The following is a 22026-nucleotide window of genomic DNA, read 5'->3' as shown; positions in this document are numbered from 1 at the left end:
TGAGCTATTTAAGCTGCCCGATTGCACACTAAAGAGAAGGTTTCATAAATATTTAACTTTTCATTTCCATATTTTAGGTATGCCAGCCATTAATAGAAAGAAGGTAGAATCTGGAAAGAGTAAAGGGCTTTGCATTCAGACAGCTCTAAGTTTGAATTCCAGTTCAATACCACCCTTACCAGGAAATTGTCAGCAGGAATTTTTACTTTTCTGACACTTGTTTCCTTGTAAAATGTGTGACAAGTTCACAAACTACAAGGTGACTTTAAAAGGCAATTGAAATTTTAAATAAACAACATTTATGACTATACCTGACACATGAGAGTTGCTTAAAGAAGCATGGCATTACCATTGATCTTCCGGGTATGTATGACTTGTTTGACATCTTAAATGATGCTGAAGTAGTAGTTTTTGACCATAGCTGGGGAGATCTGAACCATAGAGAATTTTTCAGTCTTCCTTTTCCCAATGTAGGTTTTGGTTCTCTGGCAGTAGCACCTGATCACAACTTTACTGTGTAAATGTGACAGATGGAAGAACAGTTTTACCTGGGAATTTTTGCAGTCTATATTTGCCTTTCTTTGACTACCCTAAGACTCACATAATTTTACAGATGCACAAAGAAATAGTGACACAAGTTGGCTATGGGGATTATTTGGAATAGATTTGTAACCAGTATTTGGGGCATAATCACTTTTGGAAAAAATAACAAAGCAAAATAGTTGCTAATTTTGCTAATCATGTACAAGGAAATGACTGAAAATGACAATGACAAGTGAACATGATCTTACATAGGGTTCTCAATAAAGCATACCTAGTTCTCACAGTCTGTACACATCCTGGAGGCTTCTCCAACTGCTGAAATTCTTTTCCTCAAGGACATTGTAAAAAACCATTCTCTGAACATAGGTTCTCGGGTAAGGAAGAAATTCTAATAGATGAAAAGGGGGACTGGGTTTACCATACTTATATTAAACACTAATCATTGTTTGTCTTTAAATTAAACTGAATATTCTTTAGTTTGTCTAATACTCTTTTTATTGTAAGTCCCTGAAGTCCCTGTTGTCAGATAAGCATAATGGCATAATGGCATAATGACCTAGTTAATGGATCCCGTTCCAGCAAGGGAAAGCTACCTAAATGACATAGCAAACTACCTCTCACTCCACTCACATCCATAGCACTCACCAGCCTTTGTATACTTATAAGCTTCACTATAAACCCTAAGACTGACAGTCAATTGAAGTCCACTTTAGGAAAGCAGACCAGCTTTTTCTTAAGACCATTGCTGGTGTGGTCCTGTAATGATATTCTCTGTGAAGTTTGAACTTGATGACATCAAAGTTGAATGAGGAAACTGATTCAGTGTATGAAGAGCAAATGTATTTTGAAAACATGCATGAAAAGGGAATATTCAACCAAAGCAAGGGAGCTGCCTTTTATCATGATTGAAAGTTCTAAGACAACTTGTCTACTTGAATCTTGTAATTATAAAGTACTTTTCTTTTTTAAACCCAAGATCAACTTTAAGTCAGAGACAGCCTGAGAACACAAGCAATCCTGAGATGCTAGACTGGGAAAGAAAGGCCATTAGGATACTCTACAGCTATATCAGGGTCCTTTCAGCAAAATCTTGCTAGTGTATGCAATGATGTCAGCGTTTGGAGGCTGATTATGGGATGGGTCCCTGGACATGGCAGTCTCTAGATGATCCATCCTTTTGTCTTAGCTCCAAACTTTGTCTCTGTAATTCTTTCCATGGGTGTTTTGTTCCCAATTCTAAGAAGGGGCAAAGTGTCCACACTTTGGTCTTTGTTCTTCTTAAGTTTCATGTGTTTTGCAAATTGTAACTTATATCTCGGGTATTCTAAGTTTCTGGGCTAATATCCACTTACCAGTGAGTACATATCATTTGAGTTCTTTTGTGATTGGGTTACCTCACTCAGGATGATGCCCTCCAGGTCCAACCATTTGCCTAGGAATTTCATAAATTCATTCTTTTTAATAGCTGAGTAGTGCTCCTTTGTGTAAATGTACCACGTTTTTTGTATCCATTCCTCTGTTGAGGGGCATCTGGGTTCTTTCCAGCTTCTGGGTATTATATATAAGGCTGCTATGAACATAGTGGAGCATGTTTCTTTCTTACTAGTTGGAACATCTTCTGGCTCTTGTGAGATTACATCGGGGCCTAGCGAACACAGAAGTGGATGCTCACAGTCAGCTATTGGATGGATCACAGGGCCCCCAAAGGAGGAGCTAGAGAAAATACCCAAGAAGCTAAAGGGATCTGCAACCCTATAGATGGAACAACATTATGAACTAACCAGTACCCCGGAGCTCTTGACTCTAGCTGCATATGTATCAAAAGATGGCCTAGTGGGCCATCACTGGAAAGAGAGGCCCATTGGACTTGCAAACTTTATATGCCCAGTACAGGGGAATGCCAGGCTAAAAAGTGGGAGTGGGTGGGTAGGGGAGTGTGGGGGAAGGGTTAGGGGACTTTTGGGATAGCATTGGAAATGTAAATGAGGAAAATACCTAAAAAAAAAAAGAAAAAAGACTTTGAGGGTACCTGCTCTTGTGGGGCAATGGGCTATGCACAGATAGCCTGATCTCCAATTGAGCCTATGTCTTGAACCCGGTGGTACCCAGTGGGTGGTAATTTCCACCTACATGGGACAGTAGGCCTTAGATCATGTTTCCTGGCCCCCAGACTCCTGTTGAAGTTATTGCCCCTACAGTCCTACAAGAGAGGAACGTGGCTAACAGTCACTTAGACAATGTACCAAGCTTCTGACATTCTGGTTAAACTCCTCCACAGTCACCTAGCAACAACAAGATAAGCAGCCCGCTATAAGAGGGGATGTTTGGCCCCACCTTGCTCTCTTACTCTAAGTTTTCTTACTCTCTAGCTCTCGTTCTCTCTCTCTTCCCCCCTTCTCTCCTCGAGGCCATGGCTGGCCTCTCCCTCTCTCTTTCTACCTTCTCTCTTTCCCCCTGCCTTTCTACAATAAAGCTCTAAAGCCATAAAAAAGGATACTCTACAGCTTATGAAGCTGAGAAATTTGAACTGAAAAATTGATAACTTAAAATGTAGAGAAAATATCATAAACTGCATTAACATCCACCTTAGCTCATATGACTGTACTTTTTTGTTGTTTTAATTTTTAATATTTTTTATTACATAGTTTCCTCAATTACATTTCCAATGCTATCCCAAAAGTCCCCCATAGCGCCCCCCACTTCCCTACCCACCCATTCCCATTCTTTTGGCCCTGGCATTCCCCTATATTGGGGCATATAAAGTTTGCAAGTCCAATGGGCCTCTCTTTCCAGTGATGGCCGAATAGGCCATCTTTCGATACATATGCAGCTAGAGACAAGAGCTCCGGGGTACTGGTTAGTTCATAATGTTGTTCCAACTATAGGGTTGCAGATCCCTTTAGCTCCTTGGGTACTTTCTCTAGCATCTCGATTGGGAGCCCTGTGATACATCCAATAGCTGACTGTGAACATCCACTCCTGTGTTTGCTAGGCCCCTGCATAGTCTCACAAGAAAAAGCTATCTTTGGGTCCTTTCAGCAAAATCTTGCTAGTGTATGCAATGGTGTCCGCTTTTAGAAGCTGATTATGGGATGGATCCCTGGATATGGCAGTCTCTAGATGGTCCATCCTTTCATCACAGCTCCAAGCTTTGTCTCTGTAACTCCTTCCATGGGTGTTTTGTTCCCAATTCTAAGAAGGGGCACAGTGTCCACATTTTGGTCTTCATTCTTCTTGAGTTTCATGCGTTTAGCAAATTGTATCTTATATCTTGGATATCCTAAGTTTTAGGCTAATATCCACTTATCAGTGAATACATATTTTGTGAGTTCCTTTGTAATTGTGTTACCTAACTCAAGATGATGCCCTCCAGGTCCATCCATTTGGCTAGGAATTTCATAAATTCATTCTTTTTAATAGCTGAGTAGTACTCCATTGTGTAAATGTACCATAATTTCTGTATCCATTCCTCTGTTGAGGGACATCTGGGTTCTTTCCAGCTTCTGGCTATTATAAATAGGGCTGCTATGAACATAGTGGAGCATGTGTCCTTCTTACCGGTTGGGACATCTTCTGGATATATGCCCAGGAGAGGTATTGCTGGATCCTCCGGTAGTACTATGTCCAATTTTCTGAGGAACTGCCAGACTGATTTCCAGAGTGGTTGTACAAGCTTGCAATCCCACCAACAATGGAGGAGTGTTGCTCTTTCTCCACATCCTCGCCAGCATCTGCTGTCACCTGAATTTTTGATCTTAGCCATTCTGACTGGTGTGAGGTGGAATCTCAGGGTTGTTTTGATTTGCATTTCCCTGATGATTAAGGATGTTGAACATTTTTTCAGGTGCTTCTCTGCCATTTGGTATTCTTCAGGTGAGAATTCTTTGTTCAGTTCTGAGCCCCATTTTTTAATGGGGTTATTTGACTTTCTGGAGTCCACCTTCTTGAGTTCCTTATATTTATTAGATATTAGACCCTTATCTGATTTAGGATAGGTAAAGATACTTTCCCAATCTGTTGGTGGTTTTTTTGTCTTATTGATGGTGTCTTTTGCCTTGCAGAAGCTTTGCAGTTTCATGAGGTCCCACTTGTCAATTCTCGATCTTACAGCACAAGCCATTGCTGTTCTATTCAAGAATTTTTCCCCTGTGCCCATATCTTCAAGGCTTTTCCCCACTTTCTCCTCTATAAGTTTCAGTGTCTCTGGTTTTATGTGAAGTTCCTTGATCCACTTAGACTTGACCTTAGTACAAGGAGATAGGAATGGATCGATTCGCATTCTTCTACATGAAAACAACCAGTTGTGCCAGCACCATTTGTTGAAAATGCTGTCTTTCTTCCACTGGATGGTTTTAGCTCCCTTGTCGAAGATCAAGTGACCATAGGTGTGTGGGTTCATTTCTGGGTCTTCAATTCTATTCCATTGGTCTATTTGTCTGTCACTATACCAGTACCACGCCGTTTTTATCACAATTGCTCTGTAGTAAAGCTTTAGGTCCAGCATGCTGATTCCACCAGAGGTTCTTTTATCCTTGAGAAGAGTTTTTGCTATCCTAGGTTTTTTGTTATTCCAGATGAATTTGCAGATTGCACTTTCTAATTCGTTGAAGAATTGATTTGGAATTTTGATGGGGATTGCATTGAATCTGTAGATTGCTTTTGGCAAGATAGCCATTTTTACAATGTTGATCCTGCCAATCCATGAGCATGGGAGATCTTTCCATCTTCTGAGATCTTCTAGAATTTCTTTCTTCAGAGACTTGAAGTTTTTATTATACAGATCTTTCACTTCTTTAGTTAGAGTCACGCCAAGATATTTTATATTATTTGTGACTATTGAGAAGGGTGTTGTTTCCCTAATTTCTTTCTCAGCCTGTTTATTCTTTGTGTAGAGAAAGTCCATTGATTTGTTTGAGTTAATTTTATATCCAGCTACTTCACCGAAGCTGTTTATCAGGCTTAGGAGTTCTCTGGTGGAATTTTTAGGGTCACTTATATATACTATCATATCATCTGCAAAAAGTGATATTTTGACTTTATCTTTTCCAATTTGTATCCCTTTGATCTTCTTTTGTTGTCGAATTGCTCTGGCTAGGACTTCAAGTACTATGTTGAATAGGTATGGAGAAAGTGGACAGCCTTGTCTAGTCCCTGATTTTAGAGGGATTGCTTCAAGCTTCTCACCATTTACTTTGATGTTGGCTACTGGTTTGCTGTAGATTGCTTTTATCATGTTTAGGTATGGGCCTTGAATTCCTGATCTTTCCAAGACTTTTAACATGAATGGGTGTTGGATCTTGTCAAATGCTTTTTCCGCATCTAAGGAGATGACCATGTGGTTTTTGTCTTTGAGTTTGTTTATATACTGGATTAAGTTGATGGATTTCCGTATATTGAACCATCCCTGCATCCCTGGGATGAAACCTACTTGGTCAGGATGGATGATTGTTTTGATGTGTTCTTGGATTCGGTTAGCAAGAACTTTATTGAGGATTTTTGCATCAATATTCATAAGGGATATTGGTCTGAAGTTTTCTATCTTTGTTGGGTCTTTTTGTGGTTTAGGTATCAGAGTAATTGTGGCTTCATAGAATGAGTTGGGTAGAGTACCTTCTGTTTCTATTTTGTGGAATAGTTTGTGAAGAACTGGGATTAGATCTTCTTTGAAGGTCTGATAGAACTCTGCACTAAACCCATCTGGTCCTGGGCTTTTTTTGGTTGGGAGACTATTAATGACTGCTTCTATTTCTTTGGGGGATATAGGGCTGTTTAGATCATTAACCTGATCTTGGTTCAACTTTGGTACCTGGTATCTGTCTAGGAACCACTAGAGCTTCCTCTCATGAAATACACAATGTGAAAAAGTCACACTGTCTGTATGTGTGTAAAATACAGAAGGATATGGCATAAATATTCTAATCTCAGCGACCTTGAAATTATAGTCTATAGTTACACTCTTAAAAGCAGTATAGTGTCTATTCCTCAGTACTCTATTTACTAATATTTATTTATCTCAGATGTGACAATTAAGAATCCTGGTATTATTATACATTTATATTATAATTAAAATATTTGAGCACGATTGTGGTTTCTGAGGGTCAGGTTCATTGGAATAACAGGCTACAAATGGGTCAGAAGAAGAAACCAGAATAATCTTCATGATACTGTATTAGAGTTGGGCACACTGGTATGAACTCATGTTGACATATATCCTGATATTTACATATGGGGATATGTACACATTTGTATATACAAACTAGTAAGACATATGTATGAGATAGTATACCTATGCGCATATCTTGACATTGTAAATATAAAGAAGTTAGGCATAGGGGCTCCCCAATAACCATGAGCACCCCTAGAATCCTATTGGGATCTAAATATTCTTGATGAATTATTACAGGAACACAGATCTCCTTAGAGCTGTGGTTGATTATAAGACTGTGGCTGAACCTGGAGTACAGTGCTGAGAAGAAAGGAAATGTTCAAAAGTAATAAATAATAAAGTAAATTATCTTCCCCATGAAAGCATGGTCCTATAAAACCACCTAGAATATAATACAATGAATTCTAAATTGCTAAAATCACAGTACCTAGAGTGAAAAAAAATGGATTATATTTAGAAAAGTTAATATGACTATGATACAAGATAAATAACTAAGCAACACATTATAGGTAGAGAACAGGAATGTAGAAAATTCTCAATAATCTATACAGCCTTTGCAACTAAACAACCCTAACTGTGGTGTTCACAGCGTGACTTATTTTTCTAAACTCATTCTGTATATAAAGAAAAAGGAAAAATGAGATGTTTACCACTGAGAATCTTGACAAGAACTATTTCAGGTCATTTGACCAACATTTACCTTAACACTGGTAAATAATATTGATATATTATTGTAATAGTATATTCTTCTTATTGATATTTTAAGAGATGAGTTTTCATACATCAGGTCATTTGTAACTCCTTTTAGGGCTGAGGGTGGCTTTTGAATTCCTGATCATTCTGCCTGAACTTTATAAGTACAGGCAGGGCCCCCTACTCCTGACATCTAAAATATTGCATTAGCTCTATGCTTTTCTGTTAGAAATAATTGTGCAAATCAAATCATAAGAGAAATATTAGAAGCATTCTAGAAAGTGTTCAACCGGTACTCAGAAAAACTTTTGAATCCATTAAACAAGGGCACCTAAAGAATCTGTGAGGACAGAAACCCTTTAGAAGCATCTCTACAAACAGTTGTGTGGAGATCTGGATGACATTAGAACAGAAAAGGAATGTTGATGGGAAATCAAGGAAAACTCAGTGAAGTAGACTAGGGTTTGGAATATTGCACCAGTGTTGGTTTCTGAATCATGAAAATATACTTACTAATACATGAAATACATTGTTTATTTGAATCTGCAACTAAGATAATGTAGAAAGACTTAAGCCCCTCTCTTTTTTTAAAACACATTTTCTTGTTTGTGATGTAATTCACTCTGCTTTATATAAAGAATGAATAGATCAAGCAAACTCAGTAATTAGAATACATCTGCCTCATCTGGATATTAAGAATTTTCAATGCCTTAAACTTATGAGTAAGGAAAATAACGATTCGGGGTGACACCCGAGTCCTCACTGCTTATGTGAGAAGAATTTTTGAGCGGGTATAGGTTGCAATCTGAGGCGACCCGCCTACTTTGCGGGATGCCTGGGTAACGCGATCTGCCCGAAAAAAAAAAAAAAAAGAATTTTCAACCTTTAATTTTATTGGTTCCCAACATACATAATAATTTTAGTTTTATAAGAATTAGTTTCACTAAGACAAAAGGGAATTTAAATGTTTGAGATATCTGTTTAGGTTTTCATTGAATTTCTGATAAGAAACATCAAGGGCTCTGAAAATTAGTAAGAGCTTTTGATAGTTCATGAAACAGAAACACAAATACTTTCACAAACATGGAAGTGGTATATAAATCACATATCTTAGAATAATTATTAAGTATTAACATTATGTTAATACAGAATGAGTTTAGAAAAATAAGTCACACTGTGAACCCCACAATTAGGGTTGTTTAGTTGCAAAGGCTGTATAAATTATTCAGAGTTTCCATTATTAAAATGTGGGTAGGTGGATAGGTACTCTCTGGACATGAGCCTGGCATTATATGCTGAATAATAATAATAATAATATTAATAATTCTACTTTCAGGTATCAAATTCTCCTCCTGGACTATTTGACTCTGTTTCTTTAGGTAGCCTTTTTGAGGTTCTTCTGAGTAAGTTTTACTTGATGGGTCTGAAAATGAAAGGCTTCAGAATCCAGAGTGACTTTGCAAGAGGAATGCCATTAAAATCATCTGAACCAGGCAACTGTATCCATTTGTCCTGTGCTTTGGCACCTCTCACACGGGGATTATGACTCTAGCCATGCCTTGTGTTTCTGAATAAAGCCTTAGTGTTGGATCAAATTTGAGAACATTCTGTGAAATGGCTTTGGGTCTCCTCTTTAGAGGACCTGTCAGGAATACAATCCCATCATGTGTGATGAGAAGGGTGCTTGGAGTTTGTGCACACCTGTGGTCTCATAGAATGATGGTGCAATCAGGAAGTTATCAATATAGACAAATATAGATCCATGTGACACTTAGTTTCCTGGAGAGGGCTGAAGGGCAACTTGAAGAGACAGATTAAGCTTCATGAAATTGATCCTATTCATCTTAATGAATCAAAACTGTTTACTGGTGTCATAGGCCTTCCAGGGTTTCCACTGAGGAATCTTGCATGTTGATCAGTTCAGAAAAATCTGTTTTTGCCTTTTCTGAGGTCCTCTATAAGATGCAGGTTAAATTAGGTCAAATATTACATCTTCATGGAAGAAAGGAAAAGAAAAATACTGTTCTCAAAATCATGGCTGGTCACCTGTCAAATACAATGTTGAAGCCTACATAAACATTTTTTAAACTATTTTTGTGCCCATCAAACTGTGGTTGGGAGGCATCAGCATCCTATCTTATAGACATGGGTACAGAGCCTAGAAAGTATAAATCATATCCTCAAGTTTAGCATTCAAAATAGAATTGATATTTGAACCTATGTCTCTTTGACTCTGCTAAGTATTCTTTCATTTCTTATCACATCTGCTATAAGACTTCTGATCTGGTCAGGTACTGATTTTCGAATTGTGCAGTATAACAACACACTGCTTTTTTCCTCTGAGCTAGAAAAAGTTAATAAAAATGTAAGTTCTAAAGTCAGGCTATCTGTGATCGCATACTCTTTCTGTGAGTTTAAAGCTATATTTAGTTCAAATCACGGTTTCTTAAGTTCTTCATCTGCATATAAGGTTGGTCTGAGAAATGTCCAGAGGGCTAAGTGACTGTATTTAAGAGCTCTGTGATGTAAACATTCAAGTTGTTCCTGTTCTAGTTCCCACTGTTATTGTAGCTGAGAACTTTTCTCTCAGAAATGGCTACACAGAAGTGGACTAGTGCACAGGATACTTTAAGGCCACATCCTAAGTCTCGGTAGCCCAGAAATGAACAGACACAAGATCCTATTCATCCACAGAAGATTGTTGCACGTAACCTATGAGCTGCAGATCAGCAAGAAAACCAAAGCCTTCATTATGATTGGAGCAGCGATCTTGTATATCTTTGCAGCTTTGTATGTGCAGAACTTGCAGCTGGTACTCGTGGAAACATCTATTGCTGTAGAATTTCCCAAAGAGAAGCTAACAGCATGCACCTGGTGAGACCCTGGCCAGACTAACAACTCTTGCAGGTGGCTGGATAAGCAGGGCCAGGCTGCCCATGCATTTCAAAGAATGGAGCTGTAGGGGAATCAATTCAGACAGTATTTTTATTTTTTTTTATGTCTAGCTAAAACCTACATGCTACATTTATTTCAAGCATATGGAGCTATTCTATCCTTTCACGTTGTATCTTTAAATAAGATCCCTCCGGTCTCAGATGCAAATGTGGGATGCTGAATGATTAGTACCTGACTGTAAGCTGTTCTCCTTGCAATCTCTCTGAGCTGCTTATTTAAATAAAGCAAAGCAAACACTGGGGACAGATTCATGCACTCATGGGACTATCAGCACCATCGCTTTTAAAGTAGAGTGTTTGCTACCCAAACAATGTACACCTCAACATGCTACACATGAGCCCCTTCTCAGGGCTACATGCTCTGAAAGCTGCATGTTAACAGCTGCCACTGCAGTAGAGTTCAAAGCACAGAAGATATACAAGCCAAACCCCTCAGCTGTGTGCTGATGCCGGGGGCAGGGGCCGGGGGGGGGGGGGGCTGCTGGCCTCGCATGGAATAACATGCCTTTATTTACCCAATCCATTAAAGTACCATAAAACTCCTCTTATTTCAGTTTAAAGGCTACTTTCGAAGGTGGGAAAACAAAACCATAAATAGATTTAAATATTAATTTGTAGCAGTCCTTAACTTTAATTTAGTTTTCATTTTTATTGTATACCAGATGATATAGAATTGCCTACTAGATTTTCTTTTCTCTCTCTCACATGGAGAGAAAAGAAAATGTGTAGGTAAATTTTTAGATTTTGTAGGCTTTTATTCAATTCCAACCAGCTCCAACACTGTAGTGCAGAGAAGCTATGGACATTCATCAAGACACAAACGCATCCTCCGAGCACGTGTTTATAGATACAACTTCATTTGGCTGCAGTTCTTAGGCCCTGCTCTTTCTAGTGTGCATACATTGAACAGTATGGTCACACAGCCGCATATTCATGCATGTCTACATTTCCTTATCTGTAGTGCATCTCCTCTGATTCTGAGAATACCAGTTTCACAGAATTGCACAGGGTTTCCTCAGTTGTAAAAGCACTCAAGATCTCTTACACCGGGGACAAAATACACCTTGCTCAAAGACCTGATGCCTTAGCAGCCCCAGGTGACAGGAGCATTTGTGGGAACTTCCAGTATTACTAAGTAGAATGTTTTCTACAAGCAGACACAACAATGGTACTTCTGCCACCAAAGCATGTGCACTTGCTTAGTCTTATCTAGACATCCTGCTGAAACCACGAAGTAATATCCTCCCTTGCCAACCCTGTAAGATGCTGGACAGAGAGTTGTTGACCTGAGGAGGGAGGGCTCCTATTCTAATACCCTCTGCTTTGACAACTCTCTTTCCTCTGTTGTTCTCCTCTAAAATGAAGTTGTCTTTTGAGCCATTGTTAGCAAAGATGAGCTGTCATTTCTATGGCCTGAGGGATCCTGGTACCATTTTACTTTGCAGAAAGCCAATATTAAAACAGTCCCTAGGTATCCTATTTCTCTTCCCAAATGGTGGCCCTGCCAGCAGTGCCTGTGGGCTTGTTTATGTGGATGGATTTTCCTCTGACTGTGAGCTACTTTTTTTTAAGTTTGGCACAACGGCTATTTCTTTGCCAAGTTGACTTCCTTGCTTACTGTAGGCTTTCTGCCTGTTGTAAATGATCTATCATTATTTGATTCTCACAGAAATGAACCTTTGTATAAACCAAGGGGATGTTTTGATGTTTCAGCTCATGGAAACCCCCTGCCTTCTCTGCCTTCGTCCACAGGGACGACAGCAGATCCAGACTTTGTATTGATCCCTTTCTTGAGGCTATGGGTTCATTATAGTTGCTGAATTTATTCAGAAAAGCCATTTTTGTGATGATTTTCTTAGCTGTTAATACAGGAGCATAGCAGGAGATGCTGAGAGAAAGAGAGGGGGACTTTCATTCCTTTCTTCCACATGATTGTTACAACACACATGCTATCTCCTCCCCACACCCCTGCCTCTTGTGATACATTCTTTGCAGGGTTTCAGTTAGTGCTTGTGACATCGAATATGTTTTCACAATAGTCATAAACTACATGGAATGTTTAATTAATAGATATTATTTAAAATTCCAAGGTGACATCAGCTTATGGACTGCATAGGTGTCTTAGGGTTTCTATTGCTATTAAGAGACATTATGACCATGGCAACTCTTATAAAGGAAAATATTTATTTGGAACTGACTTACGGTTCAGAGGTTTAGTCTTCTATTAGCATGGCGGGATCTTGGTGGTGTGCAGGCAGACAGGGAACTGGAGAGGTAGCTGAGTTACACCGCAGGATCAGCAGGCAGCAGAGAGAGCTTCTGATACCCCAAATCCCACACTCAGTTACATACTTCCTCCAACAAAGCTATACTATTCCCACACCTCCTCATAGTGCCAGTCTCAATGAGCATATGGGGCATTTCACTCAAACCAGAATAATAAGTACCTATTTCAGTCACAATACAGTGAGTGACGGGGTTGGCAATGGGCTTGTACCAAGCCCACGGGTATTTGTTATATACAGTGTTTGCAGGAGACTGTAGTCTACATAGCCAAAATGGTTCTATTGTTTGCTCAGTCAGGATCCATCCTGACTACAGTCCCACTGTGTTACCTCCTCCAAATTCTTTTCTGGAATGGGCAAACTTACAGCAAACTACCCTGAAAGGTATAATGGTAAAGATCTGACTGCAGAATTGGAACCCCACATGGCAGCGCTTGCAGTGGAAGCTTTTTTATCTTTGCTGTCTATAACCGCAGACATCAGAAGTCTCCCTCCTTGAACATCATTGTGGAATAGAAGACAAGGGACATGACCACTTTGTGGAAGCCTCAGTTCTGAATATTATATTTTTAGCTTTGGGGGTGGAATGAGAGAAGTAGGAAAGAATTCTAGACAGAAGTAAAGTGTACATTGATGTGGAGGAGAGGACCGGGGCAGAGTCCTACATGTAAGAATGGAGCAGAGAAGCAGAATGCAGTGCTAGTTAGTTAGTATAGGCCCAGATAGTCTAGAATAACAAGCAAACTGTATCTGATTCTCCCCCATTTAGCTGTTGTGTTACCTCTGCCTCCTACAAAATGGCCCAGTGTTGGTTCAAACAGAAAGGTTATGTACCATTCCTCTTCTTTCCAAGTCCATCCTACTTCTTAGCTTCCTACTCTAGCATAGACCTTGGATCACCTTGTAAATTTTAGTGACAGTCTTTGATTAAACAAATTCCGTTTTGATGTGTTCTCCATTCAACGGCTTTAAGAAGTTGAGTTAAATAAACGTCAATGACACAGGTAATAAAGCCACACAAGCTTGATGCTTAGAACACAGTGCAGCATGATTACTCTTTGGAGAGGCTGCTTGATCATGCTCAGGCATTGGAACCTGGACGGAGAGAGGCAAATGCACACTGCTTACTCTGCTCACAGAGTCACGGATGCTTACATAGTGATTGCTGCTTTCTTACTTTCCACTTCAGCTTGTGTTCCTGTCTTACACCTTTCATGGCATTTAAAACTTATGTTGTTTCTTCTGTTTGATTTGGAGGTCCTTGGGTGCCAAGGTGTGGCCACCACAGCTTCCTCCTGCTTCCGTTTCTCCTCTTCCTTAGTCATTACTTCTTTCTCCTTGTGCTCCTCTTCCTTCTGCTTCACCTAGTCGTCTTCTCCCTTCCTTCTCTGCTTATCCTTATCCTTGTCCTTCGTATGTGCAAAGAGTAAAATAAAATTCAGCTAAGTAGACTTTGTCAAATTTTCATGGCTATTAAAGACATTATTTTAAACATACCTGAAAAGGTTGACATGTATTTTTTTGGCTCAGCTGCTACCGTATGGAAATCCATCTGTTGCATGAGTTTAGGACAGTAGAAGGATGAATGTGTTCCTGATCATCTTGCTCAGGAGTGGGACAGGGAAGATCAGGAGAGAGAGGAGATATGCCAAGAGTGTATGTATGTTCTATTCATCTTAGAGCATTCATCTCTCATCTGTGAAATGAAGATAATGTTATTCTGTGCTAATCTACTAACAGGATCATAGATGGACATTTGTTTGTATTTCCTTCTCTTGCCTGCCTCATGAGGAAGATCACCTACAGCAGCTCTCAGCTTTATTTCTTCCATGGCCACACTCACATGCTTTCAGCTGCTTTTATTTTGGGGAATCACTTACTTTCCCTTTATATTATCATCCTCCTAAGTGACGACTTAGCTGCCTGCTGGATGTGAGCTTTTGACCTCATGCTGTACTATCCTCTTGTCTCTGAGGTTGGTCTTGCCCAATCTATACTCTACTTCCTGGTGAAGTTTATTTGCTAGCTTTTCTAGAAAACGGACTATAAAATGATCAGCTCCATCTTCAGTTAGAAAATTTAACATATTTTAGAAAATTTGTGTTAGACTTTCAATATAGTTTTGCCATCCTTCTGTGAAGCATTCCAAGTATGGGTTCATACAGTAGACATGAGTTGGAAAAAAATCCATATCAACCTTTTCAGGTATGGTTAAAATAAATGTCTTTAATAGCTATGAAAATTTGACTAAGTCTACTTAACTGAATTTTATTTTACTCTTTGCATAAATCCAGGAAAAACATCAACTGTCCTGATATCATGGTATAGTTCTTGAATGTACTAGGATTTGTAATTAAATGGTATCTTGATTTGGGCATAGGTAAGACACAAATCTAAAAATCTAACATCATGACAGCTGCTGTGTGTGTGTGTGTGTGTGTGTGTGTGTGTGTGTGTGTGTGTGTGATAAAGACTGTGTTGCTCCTTTGTTCCTTTGACTGTGTGTTTCTTTGTGATCAGACCTGAGTTCACCTGAAGTACATTATGAGGTAAACACTGGTTACTTCTCTCCAGAAAGCTCTCAGTGGAAGGCCAAGCAGTACCTAGAATAGAGAAATAGAAACAAAGAATCCATTTTCTGTAAGTGAAAGAAGTCCAGCTGCTGTACTCGCAGTCTCTATAGGAACGGAAGATAGCAGAGCTAGAGCAGCTGTGATCTTGAGCAGAGAGATTCCAGAAGAGTGGGAGGGTTTGCCATGCTTGTGTCTTCCTTTTTACCTGTGATTACACTTCTCATCCCATCTTAACCTCCCGCAGTCCCCACCATCTTTTTCCTTCCATGTCAGTCATGCCTTATACTCTCATCTCGCTCTTTGTCTCCCCTCTCTCTTATGTTTTCTTCCCGATGTCCTTAGTCTAGAAATATTGGATTAGCACCAGGTTCAAATGCAAAATGTACTTTGACTAACTCAAATTTAAATGATGTGATTAAAAATTATGTTTTCTTGAGCATAGATAGCCTTTTCAGCATGGCTGTTCATGGATGATAAAAAATGTCTGCCTAGTACATGGAACTGATATCCCACAGTCATTTCCTCATGACAGACTAAATAGAACAATACTTCACTTCTGGTATTTTATGAGGTAATGTGTGCCATATGCCAAATGCTACATTTCTTATACTGCCTAAAGTCATTGTCATAAATGGAAGTGTGGCTGCTCCTCTCTACTGAAGCCACCCCAGCAACTATCTCTAATCTCTCTTTGACACTGTTTCTACTCAGGTAGTACAAATGCTTATAGATGCAGAGATATACCCATATATCCCCACAGTAATTGTACAAAACCACAAAATCCAAAACCATAATATCTACAGAAACAACCTGTAAGGTAGATATAACAACAATAACAATAAACAAACAACAATCCCACTGACTTACCATTATGAGACAAAGAACAAAGAAACTCCAAATATTGCACTGAGTTTATTTTGTGTTGACCATCTACAGCATGTGATTTACCCTTAAGAATTGTTGGTTTCTCCCAATGAAACTTCCTTGGGGAAAACTAATTTCTTATTTGCAAGTGATTGTCAATTAGTGATAGCTTCTGGGTTAGGAATAGTGCCATGTGTCCACTTCCCCTTTTGGCTCTAGGAGCATACCTGGGACATAGGTGCAAGCAGGACCAATGTATTGGTGCCACAGTCACTGTGAGTTGTGTCTAAAAGGCCTTGATTCCATGATGTCCTCCATTACCTCTGGCTGTAATACTTTTTCCACCTGATCTTCCTTCAAATTCTCTAAAACCTAAGAGGAGGAGTTTGAAGGAGACATCCCTTTTAAGTCTGTTGTAAGGTTTCTTACTCTGCATAGTGTCTGGTTCTGGATCTCTGAATTTGTTTTCATCTGCTGTAGGAGAAGATTGCTCTCATGACAGATGGTCAGGGCAAGCACCTACAAGTGTAGCAGAATGGTTTAGGAGTCGTTTTATTGCTATCATCTGTTAGTTGAACAATAGTATTTAGTTTTACCTTACGTCCATGTCCTGTCTATTCTCAGGTTGTTGGGTACCTAAGCAGCTTTGAGAATGACTTCTTCCTAGTGGAGAGGCCTTTAAATCAAATCAGATAGTGGTTGGTTACTCCCAAAAGCTTTGTGCATTGATTCCACCAGCATATCTTACAGGCAGGTTACCACTGTGGATGAGAGGATTTATAGGTGGGTTGGTGTTTACTTTTCTTCATTGGTAGTGTGCAGAATACTTTTTAGTACCATGTAGGGATGAAGTCTCTAGTGTGACATCTGTTCAATTTCTCCATGGTCAATGACTTGTGTAGGTACTGCTTTCAGCTTCTGGAAAGCTACCAGAAGCCTAGGCAGTAGCCTGGGTTGTTTGACAGTTCCTATTGGACCTATATGTCTAATGATGAGTTCAGATGTGACTTATTTCCAGTACCTGAAGCCTCATTGGATGAAGGCAGATGTTCAGGTGGGGCTCTGTTTCTCCTGTTACTTGGCAATTTCACTTAGATTGCCTTCATATATTTATATATTTTAGGAAACTTCTATTGCATTAGGTTTACATATAACCCCTCAAATGGCTCTTAGTTTTAGCTGTCACTCTCCCTATTCCCTCCCTTACCCCCTGTTCCCTTTATGCTTCCTTTTTGGTGCATCCATTTCAAATCCTCCCCCCAACTGGCCTATCTTTAGCTATCTATTTACCTCTCTTTCTTAGGGAGATCCATTCTTTTCCTCTACTCCTTTGTTCTCTGACATCTGTTTTCTTTATAACTTAGATGGGATATTGATCTTTCTTGCCATGGAGAAGCATATTTCCCCAAAGTTTGAAGTGTCTATAAGTCTTGTAATGACAAATAATTATTCTGAAGCATTTATTCTATCAGCCAATGTTTATGAATAATACTGATTTAAAATACTCCCTTTTGATTATCTACTTTTTAATTGTAAAATAATTAATTGCCCCTGAGTGTTTAATATGTTTGAGAACCCATGGTCAAGGGCACACAACATCCTGAGAGGCCATGTGAGCAAGCATTAGAGTAATTACAGAAAGGGAACCATAGGCAGAAACACCTATGGTTTCTGTGAAAAGGAATGGATGAGATTTGGTAGTGAGATTTAATATTGACTAATTTGAGCAACCCCAAGGATGCTGGGGCATAAAGTGTGCCCCTCGCTGTCTGGTGCCTGACTTGCAATGATTAAGAAATGTGGATAGTGGACAGAAGAACTGATAATGGAAGTGATTTGGATATGGTTTTGGATTATTTGGTTTGCATTTAAAAACCAAGCTCTCAGACAAGAAGTTTATTATCTTTGGGAACTGACTGCTATAACATGGCCATCAAAGCTCTATTATCATAGCCTCTGATATAGAAAATAAAACACTGAGTACAGCCCCGGAATCCAAAACACATTCATGTTTCTCTGCCAAGGGTCATGCAGGATTACAACAAATAGCTTTAGAACTCATAGGAGAGTTCTGTAAGATATGCAGCCCATAGGTTACCACAGCCTCATGGGTGAGCCTTGGTGTGGCATGGGCCCAAGGACTGTGTGTCCTGTAATCTTTATGCTGTTACAGATTTCTGCTCTGTTTGCTGCCCTCACATCTCTCTTAATCTAAGAGTTATATGAAAACTTTAAGGAGGCTTCCAGTCTCTCACTGGGCAGTATCTCTGGCATTAACAATATTAATGCTTGATCTCTTTCAAACATTGCTGGTAGAGCACATTATGGTCTATCACCACCATAAAGAAGTTGTAAATCCATCCCATAATCAGCCTCCAAACGCTGACACTATTGCACACACTAGCAAGATTTTGCTGAAAGGACCCAGATATGGCTGTCTCTTGTGAGACTATGCCGGGGCCTATCAAACACAGATGTGGATGCTCACAGTCAGCTACTGGATGGATCACAGGGCCCCCAACAGAGGTGGTAGAGAAAGTACCCAAGGAGTTAAGGGATCTGCAACCCTATAGGTGGAACAACAATATGAACTAACCAGTACCCTCCAGAGCTCGTGTCTGTAGCTGCATATGTATCAGAAGATGGCCTAGTTGGCCATCAGTGGAAAGAAAGGCCCTTTGGTCGTGCAAGTACAAACTTTATATGCCTCAGTACAGGGGAACGCCAGGGCCAAGAAGTGGGAGTGGGTGGGTAGGGGAGTGGAGGGGAGGGTATGGGGGACTTTTGGGATAGCACTGGAAATGTAAATGAAGAAAATACCTAATTAAAAAAAAAAGAAGTCAATCACTGGGCAAGAAGGAGGTGGGCCTTCTAGGTCTGAGAGAGGAGGAGGGGAGGCATGAGGAGGAGGTTGGTCCTCTTGGAGGGCAAGAGCAAGGAAACCACGATGTCAACCAGGGGCTGTTAGTTCAGGAGACAGAATCTACCAGGACCTGCCACCACCACAAGATTTCTGACATAGAATAATTGGTGAGTTTAGGATGCTAGATTCTGAGCCCAGCAATTGTGTTGATTCTAAACTAAGTTTGGTGTTTTCTAACTTGAGGTAATTCAACTGCACTCCAGGGAGAGGTACCCATGGCACAACTTGGGTTTGTGAGAGTATAGCTGCAGAAACTTGGGAGTGCTGAGCAGGTTTGGCAGCAGCCTGGGGTGGGGTTGGGTGGGCACAGAGAACTATCTTTAATATCTGGAGAGGCCTTGGCAAGGGAAAATATGTGGTCTTAGGCTTTGTGCTACACTGGGAATAAACTGAGATCAGTAGACTGTGCTTAGCTGGTGAGAGCATGGATTAATTTTTAGTATTATACGTTATAGAAACACTATTTTTTCATAATCATTTAGTAGAAGAAAACTAAAATTTGTAATTTACAGTATAAGTATTTTTTTTATTACATATTTTCCTCAATTACATTTCCAATGCTATCCCAAAAGTCCCCCATAGCGCCACCCACTTCCCTACCCACCCATTCCCATTCTTTTGGCCCTGGCATTCCCCTATATTGGGGCATATAAAGTTTGCAAGTCCAATGGGCCTCTCTTTCCAGTGATGGCCGACTAGGCCATCTTTCGATACATATGCAGCTAGAGACAAGAGCTCCGGGATTCTGGTTAGTACATCATGTTGTTCCAACAATAGGGTTGCAGATCCCTTTAGCTCCTTGGGTACTTTCTCTAGCTTCTCCATTGGGAGCCCTGTGATACATCCAATAGCTGACTGTGAACATCCACTCCTGTGTTTGCTAGGCCCCGGCATCATCTCACAAGAGACAGCTATATTTGGGTCCTTTCAGCAAAATCTTGCTAGTGTATGCAATGGTGTCAGCGTTTAGAAGCTGCTTATGCGATGGATCCCTGGATACGGCAGTCTCTAAATGGTCCATCCTTACATCACAGCTACGAACTTTGTCTCTGTAACTCCTTCCCTGGGTGTTTTGTTCCCAATTCTAAGAAGGGGCACAGTGTCCACACTTTGGTCTTCATTCTTCTTGAGTTTCATGCGTTTAGCAAATTGTATCTTATATCTTGGGTATCCTAAGTTTTGGGCTAATATCCACTTATCAGTGAATACATATTGTGTGAGTTCTTTTGTGATTGTGTTACTTCACTCAAGATGATGCCCTCCAGGTCCATCCATTTGGCTAGGAATTTCATAAATTCATTCTTTTTAATAGCTGAGTAGTACTCCATTGTGTAAATGTACCATAATTTCTGTATCCATTCCTCTGTTGAGGGACATCTGGGTTCTTTCCAGCTTCTGGCTATTATAAATAAGGCTGCTATGAACATAGTGGAGCATGTGTCCTTCTTACCGGTTGGGACATCTTCTGGATATATGCCCAGGAGAGGTATTGCTGGATCCTCCGGTAGTACTATGTCCAATTTTCTGAGGAACTGCCAGACTGATATCCAGAGTGATTGTACAAGCTTGCAATCCCACCAACAATGGAGGAGTGTTCCTCTTTCTCCACATCCTCGTCAGCATCTGCTGTCACCTTAATTTTTGATCTTAGCCATTCTGACTGGTGTGAGGTGGAATCTCAGGGTTGTTTTGATTTGCATTTCCCTGATGATTAAGGATGTTGAACATTTTTTCAGGTGCTTCTCTGCCATTCGGTATTCCTCAGGTGAGAATTCTTTGTTCAGTTCTGAGCCCCATTTTTTAATGGGGTTATTTGACTTTCTGGAGTCCACCTTCTTGAGTTCTTTATATATATTGGATATTAGTCCCTTATCTGATTTAGGGTAGGTGAAGATCCTTTCCCAATCTGTTGGTGGTTTTTTTGTCTTATTGATGGTGTCTTTAGCCTTGCAGAAGCTTTGCAGTTTCATGAGGTCCCACTTGTCAATTCTCGATCTTACAGCACAAGCCATTACTGTTCTATTCAGGAATTTTTCCCCTGTGCCCATATCTTCAAGGCTTTTCCCCACTTTCTCCTCTATAAGTTTCAGTGTCTCTGGTTTTATGTGAAGTTCCTTGATCCACTTAGACTTGACCTTAGTACAAGGAGATAGGAATGGATCGATTCGCATTCTTCTACATGTTAACAACCAGTTGTGCCAGCACCATTTGTTGAAAATGCTGTCTTTCTTCCACTGGATGTTTTTAGCTCCCTTGTCGAAGATCAAGTGACCATAGGTGTGTGGGTTCATTTCTGGGTCTTCAATTCTATTCCATTTGTCTATTTGTCTGTCACTATACCAGTACCATGCAGTTTTTATCACAATTGCTCTGTAGTAAAGCTTTAGGTCCGGCATGGTGATTCCACTATAGGTTCTTTTATCCTTGAGAAGAGTTTTTGCTATCCTAGGTTTTTTGTTATTCCAGATGAATTTGCAGATTGCACTTTCTAATTCGTTGAAGAATTGATTTGGAATTTTGATGGGGATTGCATTGAATCTATAGATTGCTTTTGGCAAGATAGCCATTTTTACAATGTTGATCCTGCCAATCCATGAGCATGGGAGATCTTTCCATCTTCTGAGATCTTCTAGAATTTCTTTCTTCAGAGACTTGAAGTTTTTATTATACAGATCTTTCACTTCCTTAGTTAGAGTCACGCCAAGATATTTTATATTATTTGTGACTATTGAGAAGGGTATTGTTTCCCTAATTTCTTTCTCAGCCTGTTTATTCTTTGTGTAGAGAAAGTCCATTGATTTGTTTGAGTTAATGTAAATACAAATATTGGAATATACAATATAAAATTGTAATTTTACACTGTTTGAATTTTTTCTGGGATATATAACTTATGGAAGGAAGAATAATGTATGAGGGTTGGAGCGTTGTTCCTTTTATCCATCAACTATGTGTATGTATGTATATGTGTAGAGTTTGTGTGAGAGTGTGCAGGAACATTGTTCCATCCATCAGTTATGTATATGTG

General features: G+C 39.7%; 1 protein-coding gene and 1 non-coding gene across 7 annotated transcripts in view; both read left to right on the top strand.

Moving 5' to 3' along the window:
- Positions 1–22026, top strand: part of Nrg3 (neuregulin 3) — a 1083337-nt gene that overhangs the window by 1005771 nt on the left and 55540 nt on the right. The gene's annotated exons all lie outside the window — the stretch shown is intronic.
- Positions 8108–8258, top strand: LOC115029350 (U12 minor spliceosomal RNA). The gene has a single exon (XR_003834906.1). It is a non-coding gene; the product is annotated as a U12 minor spliceosomal RNA (small nuclear RNA).

This window comes from Mus caroli, unplaced genomic scaffold (assembly GCF_978045245.1).
Source record: "Mus caroli unplaced genomic scaffold, Mus_caroli_1 scaffold_12, whole genome shotgun sequence".
In the NCBI taxonomy this organism is placed as follows: domain Eukaryota; kingdom Metazoa; phylum Chordata; class Mammalia; order Rodentia; family Muridae; genus Mus; species Mus caroli.
The sequence above is the reverse complement of the archived record's forward strand: the minus strand, read 5'-3'. Positions and strand labels throughout refer to the sequence as shown.